The sequence below is a fragment of the Triticum aestivum genome, chromosome 5B (genome assembly GCF_018294505.1).
Source record: "Triticum aestivum cultivar Chinese Spring chromosome 5B, IWGSC CS RefSeq v2.1, whole genome shotgun sequence".
Taxonomy (NCBI): Eukaryota; Viridiplantae; Streptophyta; class Magnoliopsida; order Poales; family Poaceae; genus Triticum; species Triticum aestivum.
The window spans coordinates 342,357,153-342,366,144 of record NC_057807.1 but is presented as its reverse complement, the minus strand read 5'-3'; the positions used below and the strand labels follow the sequence as shown (position 1 = coordinate 342,366,144).

Sequence of the window (8,992 nt, the reverse complement as noted above, 5' to 3'; positions counted from 1 at the left end):
GGATTGGGGTAAGGGAGGGAGAATTGTATTTTGGGGGGAGTTTTTTAAAAGACCAGTCATCAAATGTGAAACCCATATGTCATAATTGTCATTAAAATGGTCTAAACGATCAATCAATGTTTTCTGCAAAAGATTAGGCCAAGAATAAGTGGTTTCTGACCCAAGTTTGTAAACTGCTGCAACCCTAGACATTAATTCGGTGGTTTTCTGTAATTCATTCCCAAGACTTCATTTGACTTTGAGCGTGTGCATCTCGAACTTGCATTCATCAAAATCAAGGGTAGGATCCTCCTTGATCCATGTCGGGTGCATCCAGAAGCCGAGTGTCGGGCGCAACCCCGACGCTCTACGGATTGACAGGCTGGCAATCGGGTGGGCGCTGGACCTGACCCCTCGCCACGTCGCCGGGAGGACTCTTGGCTCACCAAAGTGGCGAAAGCACTGCCGAGGTAGCAAACGGGCGGCGAGCCATTTTGGCCGGCGGCTTAGTGCGCCTTGAGCAGCAGGCGCCCAACTGATGCACCATAGCTGATCGACATACATTGCCTTAGCCACCCCCTGCGCTCAGGGTGTTTGATGAAATGACGCTTGAGGTTGTGTAGCTGAAGAGCAGGTTCCATCACACCAGGTATGCCGGATTCCTGGAAACCAACTGTAGTATCATCTGTGAATGTAAATATTCTCTATTTAACGTGTCATTTTCTGATGACTGTGCTTGAGCTTTGAGATGTTATTATGGATGCAACTAGCCAAAATTCTGGCACGTTTGCGTATGAACTGGATCTGATTAAATTGCAATGCATAATCTGGAATGTTGAGGCTCCTTTAAACATTGTTTTAGTAATATTATGGATTGGCCTGAGGAACCACAACCTGCATAGTTGCATTCAGCGACTGAAACACTGTTTTTATGGGGAACATAATCGATTGATCTGCTCTGCCTTCTGTAATTTTATTTGCTATATATAAAATTTCAGTGTGATGTGACTGAAGATCCCCCTTCACCTGTATTTATTTATGAGTGAAAACCACCAACTACATCTATACCCGCACAGGAAGACTTCATTTGACAAGTGCGTTTCAAACTTGCATTCATCAAAATCAAGGGTAGGATCCTTCTTGATCCATGTTTACCTCTCTACGACTCAGCATTTTGACTGTGCCACGTGATGCCATGAATTACGGTGCAAGCTACTTAATGTAGAGGAGATTAGTGTCTAGGTGTCCCACTGGTTGCGAAAACATTTCATTTTTTTTTCAACAACTAAAGTGTGAGGGTACCTTGTTCTCTTCCAAGTGGATAGATTAGTTTGTAATTGTTACCAAACCAGAAAACTTACTAGATGTCTAAGATGCATGTTACTTTCAACAGAAATTTGCCAGGCGATCGTCCCCATGGTTCATCTGCAGACTCCCTCTGTAATAGGATATCTTGTTTCCAGGTTTGTATTTTCTTGTTGGCATTTTTTTTCTATTGATACACACTGAAATGTGGAATGGTTTTTAAAAGGCAAAACTGTGGAATGTTTCTTTTCTGTGATCTTTACGCATGTACATATTCATGATTATTCTCCGCACCAAATACTCTGAACTGGTTGTATTACATAATTTCAGGTATGAATCTGATCAATACATGTGCAATGAAACCATTAGTCCATCTGTTGTATTTATTTCAGTTGTGGTTTCTGTGCTGGTGGTGACTGTACTTGTGCTTTCATATTCGATCTGGAGACAGAAAATAAAACTTAATAATGTGTGTGCTCTTATACATTGTTATAACATGTATTATTGATTATTAAGGTTTTACTGTCTTGCTATTTATGCTATATATATATTTTTAGAATAATTTATGCTAAATATCTGACATTTGTGCCACCAGTTTCTACACAAGATCCTCCCAGAGTGGAAAAGGTCAGAAAATTTTCATGCGAACCACCTGCAAAATAATACGAATTTCCGGTTCACACCACTTTGACCTGGAGAAGTTTATGAATAAGTTCTAAAGTTTCATTGGAGAAGGAGCATTTGGGCTTGTATACTATGGCCGTTTAGGAGATGACACTAAGCATGCTATCAAGATGCATTCTGAATCTGTCTCACTCTCGCATGGAATTGATGAGTTTTTAGCAGAGTTACCAAATTATAAAATTTACGGTCAGGGCCTCTACTGCCGTTTCAGTTGAAAAAAGTTACGAAATGTGCACCTAAAAACTTCATGATTTCAGGATCTTGTCGACCCTTAATAAAATTTACTGTTGAGACCTCCCCTACAGTTTCAGTTCAAGAAGTTATTAAATTATGCACCTAAAAAAGTTCAAGATTTCAGAATCTTCCAGTGGTGTATGTGCCATAGTACATAGGACAACTTGTCGTTTCTCCTTGGGTGAGAAACAATTGAAGTTTGTAATGTAGGCTCAGCGAGTCGCATTCGCGGTGAGATTACTGAAACATTAAGAGATTTTCTTTATGTTCTTTGTGACCACTATACTTGGAGTCTAACCAGGCACTTAAATGTTCAGTCTCTATATAATCTGAATGCTGAAAGGGTTACTAGTAAGTGATATTTTCTGCTTGTAATTGACATCTGTGGTTCATTGACACAGTTGATAAAATTAGATAATTTCTTGCTACATTCCATAAAACTGAATTTTCATGAATGCTCATTTTGTTTTTCAGGCACCTGCCATTGTCTATCTCTGCAGCTTGATAGTATCTCCTGTTACATGTCTGAGTATCTAAGTTTAAATTACTATTTTCTTCCTCAACTCAATGAGGGTTTGTTTCCTTGAAGGAACCAGCTCAATGGAATTCTACACTGTTTATAGGAGACTAGATGGTTGAGTTGACCATTATGCCTCCGCTGGAGCAATGCTTTGGATATTGCCGGGTGTTACGATTGTTTTTTTACAACTTCATCATTTATGCCCCGTCAGTCACAATAGGAGCTGCCAGTACATTTATTACGGTATGCTCTTAACTTTGATTCAATTTTAAAGAGTTATTAATAGAGTATATCACCTCTATAAACTTGTGTAGAAGTAGAGCGCTGCTATATGTACGATCAAACTTCATACGATTTTGCGTACGAGCAGACTGTTCTGGTGTAGTGGGCCCAAACGTTGGAAACGGGCCTGTGTCTTGTCGTACAAAATCGTATGGAAAAAGTATCGTACGCAAGGCAGTTTCAGTAGAAGTATATGTAATCTGTACTTGTCAACTGTGTAGGTTTGTACAGCTCTTTGACATATATATCCATTCCCTATATGTCTTGTTGTGATTATGAGCATTTCATGGACCTCTTGAAGATTTACAATTGAATTTGTCTACATTTGCATATGATGCATAATCATGTCAGAAGCTGGTTGTTTACTTTTTATCATTCTTATGTCCAGTTTTTCCCTTGACCGCAGGTCAGTAGTATCGGCAATGGAAGGCAATTTAGTAGAAGAAGATCCAAACGGTCGTGCTTTTATGTGTGGCTCATTAATAATCATGTGGCATGCCTTAATGCCTTTGTATATTCTGAAGTCCCATCTTAGTGTTCATCATCATCATGAGAATTTGGTACTCTTGTTGCAGTATAATGAGAGTTCTATTTTTGCATGGCAGGAAGCACCAAAGATGAGGGAGAATCCCGCGAAGACCTCTAGTGGAGGCAGAGCGTCTTCTTGAGTACTAATTCTTGCTGGTAGAACTTGCACTGCAGATCATCACTCATGTACATGTTCCATGGAGCTATTAACAACCTGCCACGTGGGAAAACAAATTCAGACAGACATGATCGATTGGTTCCCTTATACTCCCTCTGTAAAGAAATATAAGAGCGTTTAGATCACTAAAACTTTACGGAGGGAGTAATATATAGTCTGGATAAATGTTAGAGGGCCAACATAGAAGGCAGAAGGGTACTCGGCAAGATTTTGAGTATAAATTAGAAGTAGCACAGAAGTTGAAACCTACTAATAGTCATACCTCATACGTAGCTGTATAAATTCATCACCTTGTTCCTGTAAATGTAGCTTAATCACATTGTTACAAATACAGTGTGGTGTTTACTTAGGGCTTTGTTTTGCATGATTGATTTCACCATCTGGTTTCCAGATTAGGGACTGAAAACAGGAACAAAACCTTGCCTGCTATCATGTGCTATTTCTGGCAGATTAGGCAGTTGGTTTCATCCCTCATAGCACAAAGCTAGAATGTTAACTGATAGCCAGCGCGCATGCATGTGATGTGTGTTTAATTAGTGCAAGTCGAAGGAGACAAGGCAAGTTGGTTTTAGGAAAAGACAAGGTAGAGTGGAGGCCGTTTCATTCTTTTCGGGTTTCGTTTGGAAGGCCGTTTCATCACGAATTTTGTTTTTCAGGCACCTGCTAATGCTATTGCCTATGTCTGCAGCTTGATGATATCCTATTGCCTATGTCTGCAGCTTGATGATATATTGATATCTATCGTGTTATCTAGTATTTGCATTTTAATGTATCCCTTTTCTTTCTCAACTCAGGAATTCTATGAGACTAGATGGCCGAGTTTTTGTTATTTTTTTTTACTTCTTGGCTGGGGCAATGCATTGAATATTGTCTGGTGCTGGAACTCTTACTTCCCTCCGTCCTAAAATAAGTGTCTCAACTTTGTACTAACTTTAGTATAAAGTTGTACTAAGGTTGAGACACTTATTTTGGGACGGAGGGAGTATTTACCAAGGATAGTGCACACTTTATGCATGCCTAATGGCTTGTCAATCACAATTGGAGCTAGCAATGCACATATGACAGTTTGTTCTTTTAAAAGAGTAAATTTAGTACAACATCATGGTAAAATTTAGCTGCTGATAACTGTATGCCTTGCTGCCAGCATTTCATAGCCCTCGTGTAGATATGCAACTGAACTTGTCTACATGTTCTATCTTTTCGCACTTTCCCTTGCTCAGAGTCACGGGTAACAGGTAATCAGCATGGAATATGTTTTAGCTGTCAAGGTAATGTACTCCCTCCGTCCAAAAATACTTGTCGGAGAAATGAATAAAAATGAATGTATCTTAGAACTAAAATACGTCTAGATACATTCATTCCTCCGACAAGTATTTCAGGACGGAAGGAGTATGTTACTTGGCGCTGATGCATCATCATGACAAATGGAATTTGATACCCTTGCAGTACAATGAGAGCTTTATTTTGTGTGACGGGAACTCAGGAAGTAGCAAGATCAGCGAGAATCATGAATTTGCATCTGGCTATTTAGTTACGGGAGACTCAGTTTGGGGCTAGGGCCAGCCGTCTATAGGCTGCTTTCGGCCGCAGTAGTTTATACTTTATACCATGGAGTCATGGTTATCCTGAGTTTCTGAAGACCTCTACTGCACTGCAGCGTCTTCTTGCGTAACTCTTGCTGGTAGCACTTGCACTGTACATGTTGTGTGGAAACAAATTCAGAGATGTGATCGATTCACTTTTACTGTATAGCCTGGATAAAACTTAGATGGCGAATCAAAAGTATAAATCGAAAGTAGAACCTGCTAATGGTCGTACATAACTCTGTAAATCGGCTTCCAAGACCTTTGAAACTGTAAATGTAGCTTGTACTTGTATTTAGTTCTAAAATTACCCATCTGAACATCTTATTTACACGTTTGCTTTGTTTCGATTTGTAGTGGAACAGCCTTGCCTGCCAGCATACGCGATTGCGTGACAGATTAGGCAGTTGGTTTCGCCCCTCGGTGTACAAAGCTAGAATGTTAACAGAAAGCCTGTGCTCTTGCATGCTCTGTGTATTTAATTAGTGCAACTCCATGGAGACAAGGCAAGTTGAGGTTTCAGGAAAAGAAAAAAGGGCAGAGTGGAGGCCGTTTCAATCCTTCCTTGTTTGGCTTGGAAGGCCGTTTCATCACGAATACTTGTGTATAAAAAATCAATCAACCATTGTTGCCTGGCAAAACAAAACTCAATAATTCTTGTTTCGAGGCTGCATTTAGCTTCCACTAGCTAAGGTTTAGTCCGGAAGAAATCCACATCTAGTACCATCCAATAGTTGTAGCTGAGCCGCCATGCACGCATGATGATATATTTAGGGTAAACATGGTAATGCAAGCTTCAAATCAAAAATAGATAGAAAATTGATGATGCAAATATTATCTCTTGGCGATGCATTTTCTTGCTGATCTGAACACGCATGCATGCCTTGTCCGGTAGCGTCACGCTGGGCTACTCAAGCTCTATAAAACCCACCACTCGCATGCATTCCTCCACCACTCGACTCCACACACGATCCAACAATGGCTTCCATGATCTCCATCCTCTTGCGCTGCTCCCTGCTACTTCTCCTCCTTGTCCAGTCCACACACTCCTCCGTCACCCCGAAGCCCAAGAAGCACAAGCAGCTAAGGTTTAGTCCTTCCAGCTCGAGCACCTACATCGTCCTCACCAACCACCTCGCCAAGCCGTCCAAGTTCGACACCCTCCAGCGCTGGTACGCGTCCATGCTGGGCAAGAACTCCAACCGCATCCAGTACACCTACGGCACCGTCATGCACGGTTTTGCGGCTCGTCTCACCAACGGCGAGGCCCAGCGCATGGCCACCGTCCCCGGCGTGTTCCGCGTGTGCAAGGACAGGCTGTACCACATCCAGACCACGAGGTCGCCGTGGTTCATGGGCCTCCACGACGACTTCGGCGCGTGGCCAGACGCCGAGTTCGGCGACGGCGTCATCATCGGCTTCGTCGACACCGGCATCTGGCCGGAGCGCGCCAGCTTCAGCGACGCCGGGCTCAGCCCCGTCAGGTCCACCTGGAGGGGCAAGTGCGTGAACGCCCCGGGATTCAACGCCAGCTTGTGCAACAACAAGCTCGTCGGCGCCAAGTCCTTCCTCACAGAAGACGGGCTAGATGCCGGTGGCCTCACCGATTCGAGTCCGAGGGACATCGATGGGCACGGAACGCATGTGTCGTCAACGGCTGCAGGCTCCGAGGTCCCCTGGGCGGGCGAGCACGGATCTCTTCAAGTTCGCGGGCGGGAGAGCGAGCGGCGTGGCTCGCAGGGCAAGGATCGCCATGTACAAGGCGTGCACCCGGGGCGGATGCTCCTTGTCGGCCATTACCGCGGCGATCGATGCCGCGGTGAGCGACGGCGTGGACCTCATCTCCATGTCCCTCGGAGGCCCCGTGGAAGCCTTCTACGACGACCTCGTCGCCGTCGCCACGTTCGGCGCTGAGCGCAGAGGCGTCTTCGTCGTCATGGCGGGCGGCAACGACGGCCCGACAGCGTCAAGTATAACCAACGTGGCCCCGTGGATGACCACCGTCGGCGCCGCCACCACGGACCGGGTGTTCCCGGCGACACTCAGGCTCGGCAACGGGGTGGTGCTCACCGGGCAGTCCCTGTACAACATCCCGTTCTCCCAGGGCGCGGGCACGATCCCGCTAGTGAGCAGAGACTGCGGCAAGTACGGCGACCTGACGCCCGACAGGGTCATGGGCAAGGTCGTGGTGTGCTCCAAGGGTGAAGGAGCTTGGGCCGGCTTTGACGTGGAGAGAGCCGGCGGAGCCGGGATGATTTCCGCCGATAGTAGGACACGGTTCGGGGACGCGGTGAAGGCCCAACCCTTCAACCTTCCCGGTCTCCAGCTCAGCTCCACCGGCGGCAAGAAGCTGGCCGATTACATGTCGTCCGTAGCGTACCCGGTGGCGTCCTTCAACTTCACCTGCGTCACGGTCACCGGCGAGAACCGGGCGCCGATGGTGGCGGGCTTCTCCTCGCGGGGCCCCAACCCGATTGTCCCCGAGATCCTCAAGCCGGACGTCATCGCGCCAGGAGTGAACATCCTTGCCGCCTGGTCTGGTGCCGCCTCGCCATCTGGCTCCGTCATGGACCCGCGGAGAGTGGAGTACAACATCCTCTCGGGGACGTCGATGGCGTGCCCGCACGTGGCCGGCGTGGCGGCCCTGATCAAGAAGCGGCACGGCGACTGGACGCCGGCCATGATCCGTTCGGCGCTGGTAACGACCGCCGGCCCGCTCGACAAGGACGGCAGGGATATCGTGGACAGCGGCAGTGCCGTCGGCGCCGCCGTCATGGGCGCGACGCCGCTGGCGGCCGGTGCCGGGTTCGTGCTCCCGCGGCTCGCCATGGACCCGGGCCTGGTGTACGACGCCGGCACGCAGGACTACGTCGACTTCCTCTGCACACTCAACTACACGGTGGAGCAGATGCGGCAGTTCGTGCCGGAGCTAAGCAAGTGCGAGAGGACGATCCCCGGCGGCGTGGCCAACCTGAACCACCCGTCGTTCGTGGTGGTGTTCGACGGCCGCAGCCGCATCCGCACGCTGACGCGGACGGTGACCTTGGTGTCGGCGCGCCCCGAGAGGTACAACGTGACGGTCGCGGCGCCCGACGGGGTGAAGGTGACCGTGACGCCGGCGACGCTGGAGTTCAGGTGGCCGAAGGAGAAGAGGAGCTACAGCGTGCCGTTCAGCAGCGAGGCGGGGGCGAAGGCGAGGCCGGCCGGCACGTGGGAGTTCGGCCACATCGCCTGGGAGAACAGAAAGCACCGGGTCAGGAGCCCCGTCGCCTTCAAGTGGGACGACTGATGCCATGCATGTAGGCCGGAGCACGTACTACGTACTGTAGTAGAATAAGAGTGAGTCTGATTGCCTGAACTCTGAAAGAGAGAGAGAGAGTAATGTTGTGGCTTATTAGCCGATCTGTAATGAAGAAGAAGAATCAGCATTTGATTGTGGTGAACTTGTGATGAGGAGAAGGGAATAATAATCATCATATTCTTTTCTCCTGTCGAATTGCATCTAAATTTCGTATGGATCACTACTTCACCCTCCCAAGTTTGGCCCAATCGCTTCTTGAGTTCATGCAACTCTTTTCTGACCCAAGTAAGAACGCCACCTTTTCAAATAATCGGTCAATTCGAGACTGGATTTTCTACCGTGCACGGGACCTCCCGTGCATGGTTCAGCCGTTCGTTGTCGCGCGGAGATGCCCGCCT

At 47.2% G+C, this 8,992-nt stretch overlaps 1 long non-coding RNA gene and 1 pseudogene across 2 annotated transcripts; both read left to right on the top strand.

Annotated features, from left to right (window-relative positions):
* Nucleotides 1-208: 208 nt before the first annotated feature.
* LOC123116091 (uncharacterized) lies at nucleotides 209-4,522 on the top strand. Of its 2 annotated transcripts, XR_006456926.1 has the most exons (4): nucleotides 209-628; nucleotides 1,373-1,442; nucleotides 2,792-2,965; nucleotides 3,411-4,522. It is a non-coding gene; the product is annotated as an uncharacterized lncRNA (long non-coding RNA). The 2 variants fall into 2 exon arrangements; XR_006456925.1 differs by having other exon boundaries at nucleotides 1,373-2,965.
* A 1,743-nt stretch (nucleotides 4,523-6,265) lies between these two features.
* Nucleotides 6,266-8,704, top strand: LOC123116090 (subtilisin-like protease SBT1.7; annotated as a pseudogene).
* The last annotated feature ends 288 nt before the right edge of the window (nucleotides 8,705-8,992 follow it).